Source organism: Hypanus sabinus, chromosome 8 (assembly GCF_030144855.1).
Source record: "Hypanus sabinus isolate sHypSab1 chromosome 8, sHypSab1.hap1, whole genome shotgun sequence".
NCBI classification, from domain to species: Eukaryota; Metazoa; Chordata; class Chondrichthyes; order Myliobatiformes; family Dasyatidae; genus Hypanus; species Hypanus sabinus.
In genome coordinates this window covers 113,418,735-113,443,420 of record NC_082713.1, presented here as the reverse complement: position 1 = coordinate 113,443,420, position 24,686 = coordinate 113,418,735, and the positions used below count along the sequence as shown (strand labels likewise).

The 24,686-nt window shown below is 39.4% G+C and overlaps 1 protein-coding gene across 6 annotated transcripts in view; it reads left to right on the top strand.

The window, feature by feature from the left end:
- Window positions 1-841: 841 nt before the first annotated feature.
- The window catches only part of LOC132398346 (plasma membrane calcium-transporting ATPase 1-like), a 124,625-nt gene continuing 100,780 nt past the window's right edge, over window positions 842-24,686 (top strand). For 2 of the 6 annotated variants that reach the window (XM_059977634.1, XM_059977640.1), the window contains exon 1: window positions 842-1,424. The gene's annotated coding sequence lies outside the window, so the exon portion shown is untranslated. The other 4 variants (XM_059977639.1, XM_059977638.1, XM_059977637.1 and 1 more) reach the window with 4 other exon arrangements.

Genomic DNA, 24,686 nt, shown 5'->3' with positions numbered 1-24,686 from the left:
GATCCACCCACTGACATAAACATTTACGGGATATTGATGGGATTTGTCTTCTTCCAAAGGAGAAAGTATCAACTCCGTGTAATATTAAAATTAATGAAGTTGCCTAGATGTATTGAAGGGATTGAGTCTGTTCAATTTCTTCTAATGTGAAACAATGACTGTATTTTAAATTAGGTTTTATTTCCAAATGTTCAATACTGGTAGCATATTAATATAGAAAGAGCAACTTCAAACATGCCATGTCTGCACTTTCACTACCTCGTTATTTGCACTTTATCATAATTTACTTTTCCACTTTATCATAATTTATGTTTTTAAATTGTACTGTTGCTGCAAAACACCAAATTTCTGGTAATTTAAATCAGTGACCATAAATCTGATTGTGATTCTTTCTATAACTTTGTTATGTCTGTTGTTATTGCTTTCCCTTTCACTACAATGCACTATTGTAATGAATAAATCCGTAAGGATAACATGCAAAAATAAGCTTTTTAATGACATGGGTCAATAATAAACCAATTTACCAAAAAAATAGCTACAGAGCCCCATGCGTCTCTGCAAAGTGATTGACAGGTAGGCAGCGCGCCTTGGAAGAAAAAGCAAGGGAAGGTGGTGCCGGCGCCAAAGGGGGCAGGGTCAGAATTTTGCGTCATGGAAACAGTGACGTCATTAAGCCCGCCCATCCGCGCCGCGTCTCCAATCGCCGCCAGCGTTGCTGGTGGCGGCGGAGGCTTCGCCCACTTTTTTCTCGATCCGGGTTCCTCGGGGATGGGCGGGATTTTCTCCCCTCTCCAATGGGCGGGCGGGCCTGGTGGTCACGTGGAGGGGGTAGGTTCGGCGGCCGGGCGATGGGGGGAGGGGACGGTCGGGGAGAGACTAGCTGCCGGTCGGGTTGTGTGGCGTGTTGGCCGGGCTCCTCCATCCACCTGTTTGCAGGGCAGGACTCAAGCCTCCCCTCCCCCCTCACTCCATATATCTCTCTCACACACATACTGACAAGACCAAGCGCCGTAGTCGCCGCCTCAGCTCCCGCTCTCATACACGCCTCCGGCATCCTGGTGTGGCGGCCGGCCTGGGCCAAAGGGCCTCGCAGCCCTAACCCCTTCAACACTCCTCTCCCCCACACCCACACAAAAAGAAGCAGGTGGGCTGGTGTTTACCCGTGTCCACTCTCGCAATGTGGCCCTGAAGCGGGCCTCGGGGATCACCCCCCCCCCCCCCCAGCCTCTCACTTGCGGGGAAAGCCCAAGCCCGGCGGCTGATTCCGCCTAGGGGTTCCAGCTGAGCCCGGAGAAGTGACTAAAGGGGTGGGGTGGGGGTTTGGGAGGTAAGGTGGGGGTGGAGAAGCCGTTGCCGGTAGGATTCTCCTCCCTCCAGCCACCCTCTTTGTGCCGCCTTGTTTACAACAGGATTCCCTCCACCAGGTAAGCCACGGATGGCTCTGTCTTTCTTAAGCAAGCATGCCATTTAATCTTCCCCCGGATATTTTTGTAGGCAGAGTTGGGTTGCAGTTACTCCCCTGTCACCCTTTGCATGGTCCGTATGTGCAATGTACTCGGCGCTTTGCAGGTCAGATAATCATCTGCTCTTCATTTAACTGTTTCCATCCTGAGTTTTGCAAATTATACCTTTATTCCTATTAGCTTCAGATGCCATGTAATTTATCTATCCCGCTTAATATCCAAGTGCGTTGCTGATTAAAGCCAGATCGTTCTTTGACCTTGAATTAAATTGGTTCAACTTGCACCCACCCGCCTCGTGTCTCTCTGAGCCCGTCTTGGGCTTTAGCTGCTGCGTGTTGGAAGCGGGATAGCGGCATGAACATGAGGGGAGGTGTCCCCCTCACTTCACCTCGTGTGTCTTAATAAAAAGAAACAGTTCTGACTTCCATCTGGCGGTGCACTCGTGGCCGCAATTGCGCGAAAATGCATTCATCGTGAGCTTTCAAAGATTGCTCTTCTAGTGTAATGTGTGTTGTAAAGCCAGTCGAGTTGTGCAGCCGAGGTGCATTTTTAGAAAGGGCGTGGGCAACTTTGTATCTTGAATCAGTTTAGTCTTCTGTGGTGAATTCTGCCTTTCGTGGGGTTGCTTGCATCAGACCTGCTTTACACAAAAAGGCTACAGGCGATACACTCATGATACCTGCACTGGTTTCACATCCTCCTAATCATCCATTTTGTACCACCAACGTCTGTAATTATATCCGTATTTATAAGACGTAAGTTCCTTCATGAATCATCCTCGAGCAGTGCGAATGGCCCGATGTTGGTTCAATACAGACGGCTAAATGTTGAGTTGTGTTGTAGCTGTGGTGTCTAAGTGTTGGGTTTCATTGATCAGTTGTTTATCTTATCGTGCGGTAAGTGTTTTACTGATGTACAGTTTAATATTGCGAGTTGTTTGGAAATACTGTCTGTTCGAATCGGCTGTATGGAGTAGTATGTCAATTTATATTTAAATTATGTTGCTTATCGTATTGCTAAAGCGCAATCAGAGATTCTTGAGTAAGGCAATTTTTAATACATTTAAGGTTTCTATGCATGCTTTTATGCAGAGTTGTTTCCAGGCATGGGAAATGTGTTGTTGAAGATATCGACATTTCTATACGCATTATAATTGTAGCCCCACTTGCTGAGGAAGATGTGCCATCTAGAGAGAGGTGCCTGCATATGTCAGTTTTTTAAATAACTTGTAGTGAATTGTAACTTTCTGGAGAGGCGATACAAATGATTGGGAGATGAGTCTTAGATTAATCACGAGATGCCCGATGCGGAGAACTTGTAAGGGCGGGGGTTGGATTTAATGTGATACTTGGATTCCTTGAAGGTTTAGTAATTTTCGCCTGCAGTGGGGCATCTAACTTGTGGGTTCAAACGCCCTTTTCATTTAATTACATTTTCTTTAAGTTGGAATCTATAATTGTGCAGACTATTGACCGTTCAAAGGATACACTGACTGAGAATCTGTGGGAAAGAGTATAAACGTGACGGCAATGTAGCGTACGGTCTCGACAAACTTGATATTCACGATTTAGGCACCCAGTGAGTAGGAAGTAGGATCCCAAGACCAGATGGCTGTAACTTATTTTCCAAGATTTGAGTTTTTCCACTCAAATAGTGACGTCGTCGCCACTATATTGCTGGTATTAGTCGGCCATCAATCACTGATCGCACACAAGGACAATCTGCTGCCCGCGAATGTCCATGTCCACTTGAAAATGCGAACAATGTTGCCTTACCAAAGTAATTGGTACGATTAGTGAAACTGGGTGAGTATTTTGTGTTGGTTAAAAGATTTATTAGCAGGTAATGATCGTTCTCTATTTGAACGCTTTGGTGTGCAATTTTCGCTTTGCAGCAAAATTTTTAACAAGGCGTTGATTGTGCTTTAAGTTATTTAAATTAACCGGTGTGTATACTGATGTTCTATAGGGTTAAGTGCCATTCAGTAAAATCAATGAACGGTGCTTGTTAGGTCTTGATCTCAAATTTTCTTGCTTTGATATGAACAATTTTAGTAGTCTGAAGCCAATATAATGCGTTGAATTGCACAGAGGCTTTTGTATGAAATGATCATTAATTTTTTTCAGTAAAGTTTTTTTTAAAAAAAATATGGGGTGGTTTGAGCAAGTAACATTTAGCTATAATTTGCACTGATTTTCCTTTAAATGCCTGCAATTCATCCATAACCTGTTACATCCTGTTTTGTAATCTTTTGGTGTTATCAGACCATATTTTGACATTAATTACAGATTAAGTAGATGCCAAATGGATTGTACCCTGAGAACAGGCAGTAATTTTGTCATTTATGTCCACAAAAATGTGAGCAAACAATTTAACCTTTAAAAAAAACTCTAGTTCAATCATTCTCTGAATTTCCTGATACTTGTTCTTAAATATACTTGGCTCATTACTTCTATGACATAACTAAAAGCTTTCCAATTAATCAGTTCACTCTGAGACATTATATTAATGCAACCACTAATTTCCCTATTCCCCTAGTGTAGCTTTCTCACCCCCTGCTGAAATCAGTTTTAAAGAATAACTACCCATTCTGTATTTCAAATAATTTGATTCATTCGCTTAACTGATTGTATTTTAATTTCAGAATGGTGCATTGGACATGTGAAATTGTATTCCATCTTCGAGTTTAATTTGACCTCTACAAATAATGGTATACTGAATTGCATAAAATTTTAACTTGTGTACCAAAAGTCTCCCCTAAATTTCTCAGCATTTTGACTGTTAGGACTAAACTAGTTCAACCTAGTTTCTGAAACTGAAGTTAAGAAACAAAATCTGTTTCTAGAGTATGACTTGCTGGACTTTTTAAAATCAGAGTGCCAGTATCACAGACTAATGAATACACTCATTAGTTACAGGGCAAGATTCTCTATAGACTTATCCATTAAATGGGCCAGAACAATTTGTTAAACCAGTAAACTAAACAGACTTGCCCTAGAATGTCAGTAGTTAAACTACAGCATAGTCGAATAAGTGAATAAAAATCAGAGTATAAATCCAAAATTTGATCTGTTTACATTCACTTAATTAAGTAGAAATGAAGAACTTCTGAAGTATGAAATATTGACTCAGTGACTTTCTAATCCTGATTCTAAAATTGACTTAAAAGATGAAGTGGAAGTTCAGACAAAGTTTTGTGTAAAATCAAATTACACTCAAGTTCTTGGAACAATTAACAAAAATTTTCTTATCCAAAATACTTGTTTTAAAGTGCCAATCCCCTGAGATAAGTGCCAATCCCTGAACTGGATTTGATCAGGGACCTCGAGGTAAAGGAACCATTAGGAGGTAGTGACCATAATATGATATGTTTTAACCTACAATTTGAGAAGGAGAAGGGAAAATCAGATGTGTGTGTCAGTATTACAGTTGAACAAAGGGAACTATGGAGCTATGAGGGAGGAGCTGGCCAAAGTTCAATGGAACAATACCCTAGCAGGGAAGACAGTGGAACAAAAATGGCAGGTATTTCTGGGAATAATGCAGAAGGTGCAGGATCAGTTCATTCCAAAGAGGAAGAAAGATCCTAAGGGGTGGCTGTGGCTGACGAGGGAAGTAAAAGGCAGTATAAAAATAAAAGAGAAGTATAACATAGCAAAGATGAGCAGGAAGCTTTTAAAGAGCAACAAAAGATAACAAAAAAGGCAATACGCCAAGAAAAAATGAGTTAGGAAGGTAAACTAGCCAAGAATATAAAGGATAGTAAAAGCTTCTTCAGGTATGTGAATAGCAAAAAAATAGTTAAGACCAAAATTGGGCCATGGAAGACAGGAATGGGTGAATTTATTATGGGGAACAAGGAAATGGCAGGTGAGTGGAACAGGTACTTTGAATCTGTCTTCACTAGGGAAGACACACACAATCTCCCAGATGTAATAGTGGCCATAGGAACTAGGGTAAAGGATGAACTGAAGGAAATTTATATTAGGCAAGAAACAGTGTTGGATAGACTGTTGAGTCTGAAGGCTGATAAGTCCCCAGGACCTGATGGTCTGCATCCCAGGGTACTTAAAGAGGTGGCTCTAGAAATCATGGATGCATTGGTAATCATTTTCCAATGTTCTATAGATTCAGGAACAGTTCCTGCTGATTGGAGGGTGGCTAATGTTGTCCCACTTTTCAAGAAAGGAGGGAGAGAGAAAACAGGGAATTATAGACTGGTTAGCCTGATGTCAGTGGTGGGAAAGATGCTGGAGTTAATTATAAAAGGGGAAATTACGACACATTTGGATAGCAGTAGAAGGATCAGTCAGAGTCATCATGGATTTATGAAGGGAAAATCATGCTTGACTAATCTGGAGATTTTTGAGGATGTAACTATGAAAATGGACAAGGGAGAGCCAGTGGATGTAGTGTACCGGGACTTCCAGAAAGCTTTTGATAAAGTCCCACATTGGAGATTAGTGGGCAAAATTAGGGCACATGGTATTGGGGACAGAGTACTGACATGGATTGAAAATTGGCTGGTTGACAGGAAACAAAGAGTAGTGATTAATGGGTCCCTTTCGGAATGGCAGGCTGTGACCAGTGGGGTACCGCAAGGTTTGGTGCTGGGACCGCAGCTGTTTACAATATACATTAATGATTTAGATGAAGGGATTAAAAGTAACATTAGCAAATTTGCTGATGACACAAAGCTAGGTGGCTGTGTGAAATGTCAGGAGGATGTTATGAGAATGCAGGGTGACTTGGACAGGTTGGGTGAGTGGGCAAATGAATGGCAGATGCAGTTTAATGTGGATAAATGTGAGGTTATCCACTTTGGTGGCAAGAACAGGAAGGCAGATTACTATCTAAATGGAGTCAAGTTAGGAAAAGGGGAAGTACAACAAGATCTAGGTGTTCTTGTACATCAGCCAATGAAAGCAAGCATGCAGGTACAGCAGGCGGTGAAGAAAGCTAATGGCATGCTGGCTTTTATAACAAGAGGAATTGAGTATAGGAGTAAAGAGGTCCTTCTGCAGTTGTACAGGGCCCTGGTGAGACCCCACCTGGAGTATTGTGTGCAGTTTTGGTCTCCAAATTTGGGGAAGGACATTCTTGCTATTGAGGGAGTGCAGCGTAGGTTCACAAGATTAATTCCCCAGATGACGGGACTGTCATATGTTGAAAGATTGGAGCGACTGGGCTTGTATACACTGGAATTTAGAAGGATGAGAGGGGATCTGATTGAAACATATAAGATTATTAAGGGATTGGACACGCTGGAGGCAGGAAACATGTTCCCGCTGACAGGTGAGTCCATAACTAGAGGCCACAGTTTAAGAATAAGGGGTAGGCCATTTCGAACAGAGATGTGGAAAAACTTTTTCACCTAGAGAGTGGTGGATATGTGGAATGCTCTGCCCCAGAAGGCAGTGGAGGCCAAGTCTCTGGATGCATTCAAGAGAGAGTTAGATAGTGCTCTTATAGATAGTGGAGTCAAGGGATATGGGGTACTGATTGTGTATGATCAGCCATGATCACAGTGAATGGCAGTGCTGGCTAGAAGGGCCGAAGGGCCTACTCCTGCACCTACTGTCTATAAGGGAAGAAATTAAGAGTGAATTTGCCTTAACTATAAAATAAATGCACCTAAGTAGTGGCTGCCAAACTAATTCTATCTGTATCAACTGTTATATTGCTGGGAATAGCAAAAAGCAGATTTTTGCATGAAGCATTCTGTAGCGATGGGGTGAAATCTTGTTTCACGTACATATAATGGGTTCATTGGGTTGTTCCATCACAGCAATGTACAATAGGTGATTTACACGTCTGGTAACACTTGTGCCATTCAGTAAAATGTTCAATTAATGAACTTAACTAAACCTTGCTGTTTGAATAGCTAACTAGTTGGAATTTAATAACCCTTTCTTCCTACCACTGACTAATGGTACTGTCAGTATAAAAGCTTCATTGAAAGGAGTGGGCAGGGGAGGAAGGAATGGTCCAGTTCAACTTGTTTATCTCTAACTTGGTCTGCCTGTAATGTTAAAACCCTTGGACTGCTGGGAAGAATTAATGAGTAGTCCCTGACTTGTGAACATGTGGTTTTGACTGAATTTAAATTCCTCATACATGTCATTTGCTTGTCTTATTCAATCTGTATACTCTAGTAGTCATTGTTACAAGTAGATGAGCTCTGTTTCAACTGTTCTAATAGGTGTGCAAGGTAAGTTAAAGGAAAAGCTATAATTACACTGCCGCTGTCAGAGACTAACCATTTCCAATTGTTGTGCAAATACAGGAGCAGCGGTTTCTTGTACTGTCTGTGGTACTGGATATCCAGTTATTTTTATACACTTTCAGGCTATGGATAGGTTTTCAATTATGTGCATGAATGGGTCACCTTGATCAGATTTTGAACAAACACACTTTCTTCCTCTTAACCCACCTCCTGCCCTATCCTACGAATAACTTGCAACTTGTACATTTGTATAAGAAAAGTATTGGGAGACAAAATCCATTGATCTGGGTGTTGAGCCATTTTCTTCCTATTTTCTGGATCTGCTGGTGGCAGTAAGCAAAGTCTCTACTACTGGGTATTTATTTTTATACACTTTCAGAGCATGGATGTGTTTTCAGTTATGTGCATAAATAGGTCACCTTGGTGATCAGATTTTGAACAAATACATTTTCTTCCTCAACCCTACCCCCCCAATTCTACAATTAACTTGTAACTTGTACATTCAAGATTGCTTACTGTCATTTCCAGTACACAAGTGAAAAGGAAAATGAAATAATTGTTACTCGGGATTTGATGCAGCACAAAAAAAATAAGATAAAGGACACCAATAAATATTAAATGCATATGATAGCTTGTATACATATGTATTAAGTGAAGCTAAACACAGGAGTCTGTACATTAGATGAATGACTGGATATGAAAAAGTAATGGTGGTTGGAGGGGTAGGTTATTGAGTGGAGCTGTTGATCAGCCTTGCTACTTAGGGAAAGTAACTGTTTTTGATTCTGGTATTTTTGGTGTGGATGCTACGTAGCCTCCTCCCAGATTGGAGTGGGACAGACAGTCCTTGAGTAGGGTGGGTGGAATCCTTCATGATGTTACTGGGCCTTTTCTGACATCTTTCTGTGTCTATGTCCTTAATGGTGGGTAGGCTGGTGCCAGTGATTCATTGAGCAGTTTTGATTACCTATTGTAGAGTCTTATTGACATAAGAGAAACATTTAACTGTGAGACCGAATACATAGTGGACCACCTTCAGTGACAGTTAATGTAAATGAAATAGATTGAATTCATTGATCGGTGTTGGGTCATTTTGTTCCCATTTTCTGAAACTCTTCCCTGAAATGCCTGTCTTTTTTTAAATTTTTGCCACCATCTCAGTCATACTTTTATTGCTCATTTTAAATCCTAACAATACTAAATTAGGAATAATGCTTTTCACATGCAATTTAGGATAAAATATTCAGAAACCCTTCTAATTGTTTCTCCATGAAATGTTAGTCAATGCACAATTTACAGTATAGTTGGACCATAGTAGAGGTGCCCAACATGGTGACTTTTGTGGGATGATGCTGCCTTTACGTTGTTTCAGTGACGCAGGTTCAATTCTGATCTTGGGTGCCACATGCAAGGAGCTTAACCTGGATCATGTAGGGTTTCTCTGGGCTCTGGTGTCCTCCCACATTTTAAAGACACTCTTATGTGAATCAGCGATGTTAAATTATCCTGCTGCAGATAGGTGGCAAGAAAATTAGAAGATGCTGGGCATGTGATAAAGCTTTCAGAGAAATGGCTCGTTATGCTCTAGTGCCTGCATAAACTTCATGGGCCAGATAACTTCCATGTTTTAAGAGACATAAAAATGAGTGAACAATTGGAAACTCACCTGGCTGTAAGTTGTACAGTTTCATTTATACAGAATTGTAATTGGGTGCTAGTTTTTGTTAAATGTGTTTCACCTTTGAATGTTGACACTCTGGTTTGAATGTCCCTCGTGTAATATTTGAGGATGAGGAAGTATAGATTTAACTTACAAGCATTGAAGGTTGGAGTTCATGTTCCATTTATAACTAAACAAGCAGAGCTGGATATTCACCCTTTATCAGTATGGTTTGTATTTCTACCCTTCAATGCAAATTAATATGAGCTGGCTTTAGAACCAACACGAGGGTATAAATTTGGTTGTAAAATGCCTATGTGCAACTGAATTTCTATTTGAATTGTGATTTTTTTTCAGCAAGTAATATATCATGTAGGCTACTTGCATATCTTCAGTACCAATTTCCAGAATTTTTCGGTGTTTAACAGTTACAAAAATGGCCCATGGCATGATGAGACGATTAGAATCTTGTTAAGTGCATATTTCTCATTATAATCATCCACTTGGTTTTGTCGTCATTCTTCACAATGTGTGGTGCCTGCTTAGTTGGGTGGTGCTTAGGTTGTACCGTAAAGTTGCTTGAAGGCAAACAGTCTGTAATGGCTGCTTAAATTGTATACAAGATTAAATTTAATTTTATTTTTGGAAAATACTTGTGCATACCAATGTTCAGAGGCATCGTTGAAATGGAAACTGCCATTTTGGAAGAAATATTCTACACTGAATATTTTCTATCTTCATATTCTTGCTAGCTTTTAAATAGAAATATTTGTTTTTATGCCCTTTGAATGCAATGAATCACTAATTCTGCAATTAGTTTCTATTTTGCTCAAAGAATTGGCTGTGCATCTGCTGTCCACTGTGATACTCTTGGTTTACAGATTGAGGTTCATAGCTTTGTACATTACAACAATTGAATGCTTAATGAAATGGTTCTGTCTCATCCAAACTTGTGGCTAATGAATTCCAGACTACAGCACTCATAAGTGAAAGAATTTCCCTTCAATTCCCTCTTGAATTTGTCCACCAATTTATTCAAATATATGCCCCCTTCATTTGTTGACCTCTACAGGAAATGGGTCACTTGAATCCACAATGTTTGGAACAAAGATGTTTCTAGACATTGTTCTGCAGATGAAATGTTATACTTCTGAAGCACTCTTGCAACTTTCCTCTGTATTAGTTTTGCAGTAATATGTGAAAAGAAGCTGCCTCGAGAGTGTGGTATCTCACTGCCTCATGGAAATTACTAGCCCAGGGTGTCTTGAACTGGAGTCTCAAGTTAATTTGTCTTGATGGCTCTGAGTCTGTACTCACTGGTTTAGAAGAATGGGGGGGGGGTGTGGATCTCATTGAAACCCCATTGAATATTGATAGAGTGGATGTGGAGAGGGTGTTTTCAATCGTGGGGGAGTCTAGGACCAGATGGCACAGCCTCAGAATAGAAGAATGTCCTTTTAGAACAGAGATGCTGAATTTCTTCAGCCACAGGGTAGTGAATCTGAGGAATTCATTACCATAGATGGCTGTGGAGCCCAAATCATTGGGCATATTTAAAGTGGAGGTTGATAGGTTCTTGATCAGTCAGGGCGTCAAAGGTTACGGGGAGAATGGGGTAGAGAGGGATAATAAATCAAGCATGGAATGGCACAGCAGACTCCATGGGCCAAATGGCCCAATTCTGCCTCCATGCAATCACCTGCCTTCCCTCCTCCAGCAGATCTGGTATCACGAAACTCGTCAATCATCTCAGAATCCTTGATATGAATGGAAATCACTCACTCTTGATTTCTATGGATTGCCTATCTGCTGGAGCTGCGATTTTGCTGCTTTTCTGATGTCGTCTTTCTCTGCTTGACAAAAATAACCATGGATACTGCACAGCAAGGCCTGCTTTTGCAAGGGATCAGTCTGTATGGATTCCAGTGACTACCTATTTTTAATACCTGGTATTTGTGTAGTATTCTTTTGACTTGCTTGCCACTTTCGTTCACTGATCAATTAAGCTACAGCTTTCTTCCAGACTACCAAACACCCTGGTCAATTTCTTTATTGTGTCTACGTACAGTTAGGATAGAGAGTTGTGGCCATATATTGGTGCTGTAGCATGGTGACACTTCGTAGGTTGCCTAGCACAATCATCACTGTATGTTTTAATGTACATGTGACAAAGCTAACCATTAAATCTAAATCATTAAATATCACAAAAGTGAGGGACATTGAGTTCTGAGGAATCACAAGGCACAAAGCCGATCTGCTATTATTGCTATCAAATTTGCCACTTTGTTGAACTCGAGGTTGTATTATTTTGACTTTCAGATGAATTCTTGCCAAACTGTTGTTGAAATCATATTGTGTATGTCAATGTAATACCCTCATTGCCCACCATTGCCACTAAGTTAGTTTACCTTTTCAGAGCCAGAGATTGTAATCAAGGCTTCATGACCACACCCATGTTCTCATCAGTAGGAGGAGCTAGAGTTCTGGCTGGTATAAAATTGTTTCTTCAATCAGTGCTAAGAAATAGAAGAATACTTCTGCTTCTCAAATCCAGACAAGTTGAGCCATGGTTGGAGTTTTCCTGGTCAGTCTTATGCCTTTTACTGCTTTAAGTAAAAGCAATGATAGCTTTAACAATGGTTGCAATTGCACTCGATGTATAAATCTAATTTGCCTCAACTTTGCTTTGGCTTTTTCCAAGGAGAAAGTCACTGGTATTTAAATTGCTCTTTTAGGGTCCTGTTTTAGAGACTTATTTTGACTTTGTTAGTTATTTTGGATCATATAAGCTGAATCCTTGAAATCAGAAGCTCATAGAGGATGTTAACTGTCAGGTGAAATGTGGGTGATTATGTACAGGAATTAAGATGTGAATGTGCTTGAGTGTTGAACAAAATAGATAGCCTAATTGTTTGTAGCTTTATGCTTTAAGAATCCTTAGCTTTAAATTGAGTGAAAATGACCTCTTATTCTGGAGAGAGTTAGAACTTGGGTATTTGAGTTGATTTAAGTCTGGCACCAGTGTGCCAGTTTGATTCCCCTTTTAGTCTCTAAAGGGACAAATTTTAAAAAAATCTTTGGGCTCATTTGTATTGTTGATCTGAAGGTTTTGGATTTAATGAGTTCTCACACTTAATGTAGATCACTGTAAATCATTAATTTTCAATCTGGTTTGAAAATGAAGTATCAGCATGCTCCGGTTACGATTGGCACAATGTTAGCTAATTTATTATTTGCTTTGAAAGGCAACTGTTCCTCATGCAAAATCTTAAGTGAATTAGATCACTTGCTTTTCCATGGCTGTTGTCAGTAAAGGCAAGTAATAGAGCCAAATCTGTGGTTGCATGTTTGCTTTGTCTGCTCATTAATAATGGAAATAGATCAGTCCGTGTCAGATTGTTTGATCCATCCACTCATAAGGTGCTTGACAATGGATGGAAAATTATTAGATCAAAACAAAACCTATGTGAAGAAAACTTGGATTAGTTTGTGCGGCGGAAGCCTAATGTTCAATTAATTTGCTTTTCTAGTTTAATTTATAAATCTTTGAACTTGTGTTAACTAAATTATTGGTATATGTCAAGCATATTTCTCCCTACAATTATGTCATACTGAATAAGTGTCATGTTAATTCAGCACTTCAAATGAGTTTGGTTTCTTGCTATTTTTTTTCCATTCATGTTTAATATGTAATGCAAGCTCTGCTTTTTCCCAGGTCAGACAATCTAGAACTCTAAGATAGACAGTATTAATATTTTGGCACAGAATTCTTCATGATTTAACAAAGATAAAGTAATTTTTTAAAAAGTGCAATGAGGCCTCTAGATTAGTTAAAGCAGATTAGTTTCACACTGTATCTTGATATTATGTAAATGACGTGGTTCTTCATGCTGACTGGCTGATCAAAGTATGTGGTTAATTTCCTTTACTGATGTGTATCACCTTGAGCAGAATATAGGAGCAGTTTTCTTGATGCTAAAATTTATTTTTCTAATGGTGTTTTGTAATATTTTAGCCAACTGTCACATGCAATATGGAAAATTTGATCTGTACAGGTTTTGTAGTTGGAAATACAACGCAGAACCGGGCTTTTCAGTCCAGAGTCCATGCTGACTACCAACCCCATTAATATTTTATTAAACCCTTTCTATTCGCTCCACTTTCTCTCCACCACCACCTCCCCCGTCCCCTCTGGAGATTCTATCATTCGCACACAATACCAAGGGCAATTTTGAGTAACCATCTTGCCTGTCTATGGGATGGGTAAGGACACTGGAGGAACTCGAGAGAATGTGTGAACTCCACACAGTGGGCTGAGGTCAGTATTGATCTTGGGTCTCTGGTGCTATAAGCTAGCAGCTCTATCAGCTGAGACACCCTAATTTTTAGATAGTATAGATAAAATAGCACACGAGGAAATCATTAATAAGCAGAGGTAAGTAAATGCACAAACCTTTATGGCATTCTTATTTCCTCCCTTTCACTTTACGCTCTCCATTTTGCAGCAGAAATTCTGGAAAAATCTGTGCTCAGTGTAGACTGCTCCACGTTGATCCCCCTGAACCACAAGGAAAATCTTGGTAAATAGTGCAGTGGATATTTAAGTGCTCGTGTTGTCTGCTGATTTCTTGGTTTACTTGCTGAGTAGGAAGTAGAGTGAATTAGTTTGATGTCAGTTGAGGACAAAAAGTAGATTGTTATGATCTTGCAATACCTTCTGCAGGAAGTTGGTACATAGTTTAAAGATTTGATATTTAAAATTTGCTACTAATGCATTTTGTTTCAAATTAGGAATACTCTTTTGGGTGGTTCCATTTACAGCATTATGAACACATTTAATACTGTGATTTTTGTTATGTCGTGGACTTCCGACATTTCGAAGTGAGTCTATGGGTTAGGTACTTAGTGGTTGGAAAAGCCAGCTATTTTCAGCTTGTGCAGTGATGTATCAGGTCAGTACCTAACTCGTGTTACTTACTTTGTCTCATGTGCAAGGTGTGCTAGGAAATATTGATCTTGAATCACCCCTAGGGATCTGGCATGCTTTGGCTGAGGATGAGTCAAACTCCCTGGCAGATTGTACATCAGTGTTGAAATTATAGAATAGGGGTTACCAATCTTTTTATGTCATTAATTAAGGAGTTTGTGGGCCCCAGACTGGGAGCCCCTGTTACTTACCCATGGTAAGTTAATGAGTTGCATGATCTTGTTGGCAATAGTCAGCAAGGCTTTAGGCGGGGGAGAACCTGTCTCAAATTAGTTTTTTTTGAGGTGGTGATGGAGATGAAGGTGGATTTTAGTAAATCATGTGATATGTTCCTTCATGGTCAGCTGGTCCAGAGGTGGGATCCATGTTGAGTTCATGTGTTGGATACAGAATGTACTTGGTCATGGCAGTCTGGAGGTTTGGTGTTTATCTGAACTTAGGACTGACCAGCAGTTTTCTGCAAGGAACAGTGCTATATAGTTTGCCGCTATGGTCAGTGCAGATGTGATAGGCCAAAAGGCTTGTTTCTGTGCCGCTGTGTTCTATAAACCTTGAAGGGATCTTGTACAATCTTATTCAAAGTGGCCAGATGTGTTGCATTGTTACGATAACAGAATACAATGTTCTCTAGTTCACTAATTGGCAAGGGGAGATAATTTTATTATTCAGGGCAAACTTTTGTCCATGTCAATTTATTTATCAACTTAACAGATAAGAAGTAAGGGCAAAAACTTGCAAGTTCTTCAATAAAGTAGGGAGAGAGCCTTTTTGTGCTCATTCTCTATTTAAACACAGGTGATGTTGGAATAACGTAGTTAACAGGATATCCAGACAAACTAAATAGTATCAGTTCTTTCAATCCAAGTAGAAATCTGAGCGAAGGACCTGAGTGCCTGCTCCCTTCTGCGTTTGTGTAAATAGTTTATTACTTGGATTCCACTCATTTGTACTGCTACCTGTCTATGCATACAGTTGCAAAAAAATGTTTGAGAGCTCTTTACAATTCCCTGGTTTTCTGCATTAATTACTCATAAAATGTGGTCTGATCTTCATCTAATAATAGACAAACACAATCTGCTTAAGCTATAACACACAAATAATTGTACTTTTCGTGTCTTTATTGAACATATTGTTTAATTATTCAGACCAGGCTGAGAAAAATGCGAACCCTGGTATTTAATAACTGGTGGAACCAACTTTAGCAGCAATAACTTCCTCCCAGTGTTTCCTGTAGCTGCTAATCAGACTTGTGCAACTGCGAGGAGGAATTTTGGACCATTCCTCCATACAAAACTGTTTCTGGGATACCTTACATGAGCAGCCATCTTCAGGTCATCCCACAGCATCTCAATTGGGTTAAAGTCTGGACCCTGACTTGGCCATTCCAAACACACATTTTCTTCTTTTTACCGCATTCTGTTGATTTACTGTTGTGCTTCAGGTCATTGTCTTGTTGCATCATCCAACTTCTATTAAGTGTCAGGTGATAGACCACTACCCTGTCATTCTCTTGTAAACTGTCTTGATACAATTTTGAGCTCATTGTTCCCTCAATGATTGTATGACCTGAGACAGCAAAACAGCCCCAAATCATGATGCTTTTTCCACCATACTTCAGTTAGGATGAGGTTTTGGTGTTTGTGTACAGTGTCCTTTTTCTCCAAACATAGCGGTGTGCATATCTGCGAAAAAGTTCAACTTTTGTCTCATCTCTCCACAGAACATTGTCCAAGAAGTGTTATCGAACATCCAGGTAGTCTTTTGGAAACTTGAGACATGTAGCAAGAATTTTTTTTTTTGTAAAGCAGTGGTTTCCTCCATGGCGTTCTTCCGTGAATACCATTCGTCAATGCTTTTCCTTATAGTGGACACATAAACAGAGACTTTAGCAAGTTATAGAGATTCCTGCAGGTCTTTTGCTGTTACCCTTTGATTTTTATTCACCTCCTTCAACATTGCTTGTTGTGCTTGTGCTGTGATTTTTGCAGGACGCCCACTAGTAGGGAGGGTAGCAACAATACTGAATTTCCTCCATTTGTAGACAGCTTTTCTTACTGTGGACAGATGAGCACTCGGGTCTTTAGAGATGTTTTTTATAGCCTTTTCTGGCTTCTTGCTTCTCTACAATTTCTCCGAAAGTTGTTTTGATCGAAGAATGGTGCAGATGAACAGATCTTTCTTGAGAAGAGCAGGCTCTGTCAGTAACCTGACTTTGTGTCTTTTTTAATAGGGCAACCCACACCTCGAATCTCAACTCATTGATTGAAACACCTGACTCCAAATAGTTTTAGTAGAAGGCATAACCCCAGAGGTTCACATACTTTTTTGAACCTAGACTGAATGTTTAAATGACGAGAAGAAGCACGATTGTTAGTTTAGGTAGATTGTGTTGGTGGCTGTGACTTAGATGAAGATCAGACCACATTTTGAGTAATTAATGAAGAAAAATGGATAATTTCTAAGGGTTCACAAACTTTTTCTTGCAACTGTATTCATTTTACACAGTGCTACAAGATGCTGTAATGTAAGTCATTGACTTAACAAATTGATCTTTCTCTGTCCCTAGATGCTACAGAACCCAGTGCTTTTAAATTTTAATTTAAATTAGTCAGATCTGTGAAGTACAGAAACACTAATTCCATACCAATTATCAACCACCTGTTAACGGTAGACCTACTCTAACCCAATGTTTAATGCTCTCCACATTTCTGTCTGCTACCGGAAACTCTTAACCTACCGCAGTGGTAATTAACAGTAATGGGCTAACCAACTCATTTTGGGATGTAGGAGGAAGCCAGACTACCCTGGTGAGCATTCACGCAGTTGGAGGCAAAGCATGCAAACTCCACGCAGGCAGCACTCGAGGCTGAGCTCAAACACAGATTGTCGGAACTGTGAGGTACAGCGCACGTTACTATCAGTTACAAATTATGTAAGGACTGAACCCGAATAAGGCTGATGGGTGATACTGCAGCATTTCTGGCTATGTGCCATCCTTGGGGCTTGTTCAGAGTTCAATCTTTGAATAATTTGTAAATAACAGCATCTCAGTCAAATGACAAATTGATGAAATTCAAAGTAATTAATAGGACTTAAATACTGAACAATGTTGTTTTCTTTGTGGTGTCCTGGTTAAGATTTCTACTGCTGTTCTGAGCTATTTTTATTTTAGCAGTTTTCTGCAAAAGCAGTATGTCCTGCTAGTAATAGAGTTTTGGTTAAAGACAAGGAGCCATGTTGTCCAACTTGGGAATGTTGCGTCAGCCAGTCGGGGTTGTCTTGGCATGTGTTTAACTTTCTGCCCAATAGGGTGGATGGAAGCCTCTCGAGAGCTGGATGGGATCAGATTTCTGAAGGACAGTAGGCTATTTTGGGATCTTTTGGTGGGAGCAGGACACAAGGGAGGATACCTGTAGAATGTCATTCGAAGGGGAGACCCTATTGTCAGAAGTGCTTTGTGCAGATGAATGGTTCCAAAGAGGGAGTGCCAATACTCCTGAGATAGCCAGTTTTTTTAAGATGGTCTTTGAGGGAAGTTTGATCTGTGGCTGTCTTTCATGCAGAAAGTGGTTTCAGCGCATGAGTGAAGCAATACACCCAACTACAGAAACGAGCTCCAATAATTGTGTGCACATTTGAACTGGCTTGACTGTAATGAGTGATTTTGTTATTTTGTTTTCCTGTTAACTGGTAAAGTTGAAAAATTGGTAAATATCCTTTATAATTTTATGTCAGTGTACAATCTGTCATTTCTTGGTGACTGGTAATTCTGTACGAGGCAGTATTTACACAGCATTCACTACAATCAGTGTTCCTTAACTGCAATGTCCTCACTTTCCCTGTTTGGTTAAATCCAAACTGAACCAACCCTAGACATGTGTAACCTATGGAAGGTGGCCTTATGCCTGCTAAGTCACATGGTTGTTAACAGATGAGAAAATCTACAGATGCTGGAAATCCAAGCAGTACGCAAACTGCTGGAGCAGCTAAGTAGGCTAGACAGCATCTATGGAAAAGAGATCAGTGGACGTTTAGGTCTGAGACCATTCAGTCCTGCTGAGTTCCTCCAGCAGTTTGTGTGTATTGCTTAGTTGTTAGTAGAGCTAGTTAGTGAGCCAAATTCATATAAAAGCCCTGGTGAGAGGGTTACATATTGGTTTCCTTTTGAACTGAATTATCCTCATGTGTGACCTTGTTCAAAATTCAAAGTAAAATTTATTGTCAGAGTGTATACATGTCACCAACACACAACCCAGAGATTCTTTTTCTGCAGGCATACTTAGCAAATCTATAGAATAGTAACTAAGCAGGATTTGTAAACTGTAAACATCAGGAACTATAAACAAAAATCAACTGCAAATGCAGATAACAAATAAATAGTAATAAATAACCAGCAGGAAAGAACAAGAGTCCTTAAATGAGTGTAGTTATCTCCTTTTGTTCAAGAGCCTGATGGTTGAGGAGTAGTAACTGTTTTTGAACCTGGTGGTGCAGGTCCTGAGGCACCTGTACTTTCTACCTGGTGGCAGCAGTGAAGATCTTTGGATGCTGCTTTTCTACAACAGTGTTTCATATAGTTGTGCTCAATGTTTGGGAGAGTTTTACCTGTGATAGTCTGGGTCAAGTCTACTACCTTTTGTAGGATTTTCTGATCAAAGGCATTGGTGTTTCCAAACCAGACTGTAATGTAACCAGTTAGCACATTTCCATCACACATCTATAGAAGTTTGCTAAGGTTTTTGATGACATGCCGAATCTCTGCAGACTCATGAGGAAGAGGCGCTGACATGCTTTCTTCACAATCATATTTGTATGAATTTAATAGAAGTTAAATATGTAGTTACAGGGTTCTCACGGAAGTTGTAGATCAAGTTTAAACCCAGATTCTGCAGATTTTGGAAATCTGGGGCAATACACACGAGGCTGGAGGAACTCATCTGGTCAGACAGCATCAATGGCAATGAATGCTTCAGGCTGAGACCCTTCATCAGGATCATATGGGTCATAGGTCCTAATAAATGGTCGTGGCCCAAAACATCAACTGCTTATTCATTTTCATAGATGCTGCCTGACCTGCTGAGTTCCTGCAACTTTATCAATGGTTCCATTTAATATCAGAGAAAGTATTCAATATACAAACTGAAATTCTTACTCGCTGCAGACATCCTTGAAACAGAAGAAAAACCCCAATGGATAAATGACGCAAATGTAAGAAACCCTAAATCCTCTGTCCCATTCCCACAAACAAGCAGCATTAGCCTCTCCTCCCCCCCCCACCCCCGTGTATGCTAATTAAGTTTTGGTTTTCCTTTAATATGCTTAAAATTTGTGCAACAAACACTTTCTATTTAATACCAGAGGATTACCTCAATATTTCCCACATTCCATCTGACAGGTTGTTGCCCATTTGGGATGTTGAAAATTCTTAGCCGGGTAGTTGTGGACAGCACACTTCATTGGGATAGAGGTGTGACTGGAACCAGGAGCCACCCATGTGACAAGTAGTGAGTTACTTTTCCTTGGGACAGGAAGGTGGAGGGGCTACAGCTCTTGAATTTTCTTTGTATTCACGTGTCTATATCTTTGTATCCTTCCTAATATCTATAATGTCATCCAGCTGTGGATCAATGGCAAAGTTGAATAATATAACACGTGGTTTCCTCATTCAAGTCATTGTGTATATCCAGCATTAATCACTGACACTCATTGAGCCAGTTTTCCAATCTTGCCAGTCATTTATTCCTATAGATTCATTGTTATCCAATTCTCCCAACTGTCACTTCATTACTGTGCAACCCCAGAAAATATTAAATGTTCTTTTACATGGTACCTTTCAAATTTTTTTTAACAGATACACATCTTCCATTGATTAGCCCTTATCTATTCACTACAGTACTTACAACCTCAAAAAGCTAACAGATTGGTGGGACAAGATTTCCCCATTATAAATCCATGTTGACTGTTTACAGAATTGCCTCATTTATAGAACAATACTTTTTCCTACTTGAGAGAGGCTAATTGGTGTCTAATTTCCTGTTTTGTCTCCATCCTTAAATTTGCTACCTTCTAATTTGAACCATGCTATAGTATGCAGAATTTTGGAAGACTGCAACCAGTGCATCCACCTTTTCCATAACTGCCATTGCTGAAGCTGTCAGGCTAGAATGTGGGGCATAAGGTTTTGTGGATTTATTGCCTTTCATTTTCATCAGTAAATTTTTAATATTGATCTCAAGCTGGTTCAAGTGAATTTCATCCTCATAGAACTGCTCTTTCCCTGTGCCAGCATCCATCATTTCTCTCATTCCGGTCTATGAGCCAAGTCCTCTCGTTTTTGTTCTTTAACAATTTATATATGGCCTGGGTAATAATAGCTTTGTATTTCATTGTTATGATTTGGACAGTGGCCTCTTATTCCTTCAGTGTATCTGCACCTTTTGTAATGTTTGAATATTATTTACAGACAAGAATAGAAAGTAAATATTCTTAAATGGCGTTATCTACTGCATTTGGGAGAATTGGTACCCTTGTATACCATTAAATTTCAAACATTTTATAAAGCTAATGTTGATCTTTATTATTAGGGAGTGTGAAGTGTAGGAGTAGTGATTATTATTGTAATTGTACAGGTTTTTGAGACTGAATCGGGAGTGCATTTTCATTACCCTTAATTACTGATGAACATTCACAGCTTAGAGATAAGTCAATGACTGTTCACTAGATTAATTCCTAGGTTGAGGAGTGTTTTGAATAGTACTGCTTCCTTCCCTGTGACTGTGCCCATCATTTCTCTATTCCTGTTTTTTAGCCAAGTCCTCACTTACTTGTTTGTTAACAATTTATATATGATTTTGGTATTACCCTTGTGTCTAGAGAACATTTTAAAGTTGTGGGCATGCTGCGTTGGTGTCGGAAGCATGGTGACACTTGCACTGTTTTCAATTTCACTGTTTCACTTTTTCAAATATTTCACTGTTTCAATAGATGTGTGACAAGTAAAGCTAATCTTTACCTCTTATCCAATTGTCTCACAGTTTTATTATAGTCTGGCTGACGAAAAAGATGTTTCCTCTGACTTCAGAGCATAGAACCCCGAGTCAGTTTTAGGAAGAGAGACTATTGTCGACCAGTGAGGAAAACCAATCTCACTAATTCTTTGTCCCAGAAATCATTGAGTGTGATCACTGGATCCTTTGCCTTTAATTGGCAACCAGATGGGAAATTGAATGGAATAGGATCATTAATGGGCCCAGATTACTTAGAAATGTTAGTGTTCAGCCATTAGTGTTAATTTATGCCCTGAACACCGAATATTGAATCAGTTGGAGGAATCCTGTCTTGCTGGGAATCCTTTGATTTTTGAGACTTATGAATGGAATCACGCTTGAATCATTTCATTGGAGATTCATGTTCGAAAATAGGCAAAAAAAAAGAATGAAGGTGATTTTATCTTGCTATCCCTAATTTTGTTCTTGTGCTTAGAATTACTCTATTGCTTATAATGATATATAGAGTACAAGAAATAAGAAAGGTCACTTGGCCCCTCAAGCCCATCTCACCATATGTCTTCTGTGATTTTTTTTCTGGCCTCTTCACTTTTCCATGCCATTTCTCCATAACATTCAGTTCCCTAATCTTCAAAAAATCTAACTACTTTAAGATCTACCCTAATCTAGCCTCCACAATCTTCTGCAGTAGATCATTCCAGAGAGCAGAAATAACCTCTGAATTTATTAGGGATCATACTTCTGCACCAATGTTGCCTACTATTTAAGAGAGGGATGCATTCTGATTGCATGTCAATTGACCAGGTCCTCTTTTTGGATTTCCCTTTGTGCAGGCAATGTAGTCTTGTTACACTTGTAGAGTTTTGTATTGACAAAAGTGATTGTGAACAGAGTTAGAAATCTGTGATGTCCTTAACATTGAATGGCAGGAATGGTTTTTGCAGAGGTTTTGGAGCACGAAAATGTCACTATGTAGTGCGGTAGTCCAAGACTAAGAAACAAGCAGGAAAAATCATTGTGGACATTACCCACCCAGCAAATTGCCTTTCCAAGAGCTCCTTCTGGAGAATGCTAAAGGGCTACTGATACAAAAATGTCACACTCTACTAAAAGTTTCTTCCCCTAGGCAGTTAATCTGATCAACCATTCTAGCTACTCCACCCCCCCAGCCCTTCTGTCTATTACTCCCATCACTGCACCACATTGTAAGCACTTTAAACCACTTTTTATAATGCTGTTTACATTGTAAGTACATGCTGGTATTATGTATTTACTCCATGCACATGTTCCATATATGTACTTCTAACTTTATTTTAATATTCAGTTCTGTATAATTGAATGCTTGTTGCATGTTGCATCCTGACCAACACACCACAGCAATTTCCTAATATATGTAAATGTATATGGCAAATAAAGCTGATCCTTGATCCTTTAGATATCAATTTTTCTTGATGTAATTGGCTAAAAGTTGTGTGGAAATGCACTGAGCCTGGAAATGAGATTTGTATTATTACTGCAAAGGGTTGTCTCAGATCCAAGTTGTTTTTCCAGTGCACACTTCTGATAGTAAACTACACAAATGCCAATAGATTGAAGTTGAATTCCTTTAGATTTTCACCTATGGCTGACAAAGCAACAGTTTCTTCCAATAACAGATGTTAGGCTAATCTGCCTATTGTTGCCCACTTTTTGCTTTTAAGTTTGATTAGGACTATGAAATTGAGTTTTCAGGTTTTCTGACAGCTTCCAGGGTCTTAAAAATGTTCTGGTTGATTGTAACTAATGCATATATTTCAGTAGCTACTTCGGGACTCTGGGATGCAACCCAGCGTTATTCAACATGAATGGAATATTTGTAGTAAATTGTACTGTAAAATTCAATGCAAGATATTTTAACTCCATTTTCTAGTTCCCATAAGTATTTACCAGGCCTATTGTCTTGGGGGCAACATTCCTCTTTTCATATACTTAAAATCTTTTATTTTTTTAATGTTACCTGCTAGTTGGCCTCAGTTTATTTTCTATTGTTTTTGCTCTCCTATGTTGGATCCCGAATTTATTTCAGGCCTCAGGTTTACCACCAGCTTTAAATGTTTGACTCTCGCAATTCATTGGTACCCCCATGATTGGTTCATCTCTTAGAATTTTTTCTTCCTTATTGAAATGTCATTTTACTGATCGTCAAGAATTGTCTCTTAAATATCTGCCATTGCTTGCCTGCAGTCTATCCTGTTAAGTTAATTGCTCAGCCCACACATGTCAACTCTTTGCTCATTCCACTATAATTCACTGGTTGTTTTTGCCCCAGGGTCCACAGTCCATCTGAATATCTAATTCCACCAATATAATTTCTACTTTAAAGGATCTTGTACTGAGGTCATGTTAAGTCAATGCCAGATCCCAGAAGGCCTGTTCACTGGTCAGTGTTGTAACAGTGGTCTGGGAGACTATTCTGAATGCACTTTATGAAATGATTCTTCTGGCTATGTTTTCCAATTACATTAAACCAAGCTAGTGAAGGTTAAAGCCTCCAATAATTGTTGCTCCACATTTATACTCATCTCATTTATTTGTATATTTTTCTAGAATTTGGTACCCTATATACGTACCAGTGTTTTCATTCTCTTGTAGTTTTTAACCTCCACCCAAATGGACAAAACATCTGAGCTTTGGTTGTCTATCATGTTATTTATTTCATCAATATGACTGACCCCAAACTTTTTCTTCCTGCCTGCCTTTCAAAAAAAGGCAAATATCCTTAAATATAACATACTCGGCTTTGATCCCCTTTCAACCAAGTCTCCATAATGGCTATCAGACAGCAGTCAATCAATCATTAAGTCTTTAGGTCATCAACTTTATAATAAAACTTTTAGTTTTGCCATTTTGTCATTTTAGTCCTAGTGTTGTTTGTGGTCCTATTTCCCCCTTGGTTGCAGGTTTTCTGTTGGACTTTCACCTTTAGATGCCAGTGGAATAGTTTCTTTTCCAGGGGTGCAACTTCAAATTGAGAAGCCTTGTTCTCTAATTAATTAATTGCAGGTGGTAATTATCAAACCCATTCTGGTAGAAAAACCAGGTTTCTACACATGGTTGCCTTGAGGCCTGAACTTGTAGTTGGTAGGAGTGCTGTAGTGTGCCTGCTGAATGGAGAACATTGCCTGTGTTGGATTGAGGTGTCAAATTTTTATTTTTCTTGTATTTTGGTGTTCTTATGCTTGTAATTTCATATTGCCTCTGCACATGCAATAGATCAGTGTGAATATTCCAATATTAACTGTGCAGTTGCTTCTCTGTTTTTCAATTAGTTTTCAGCAGGTGTCATGCCACTTGAATCTGGCTA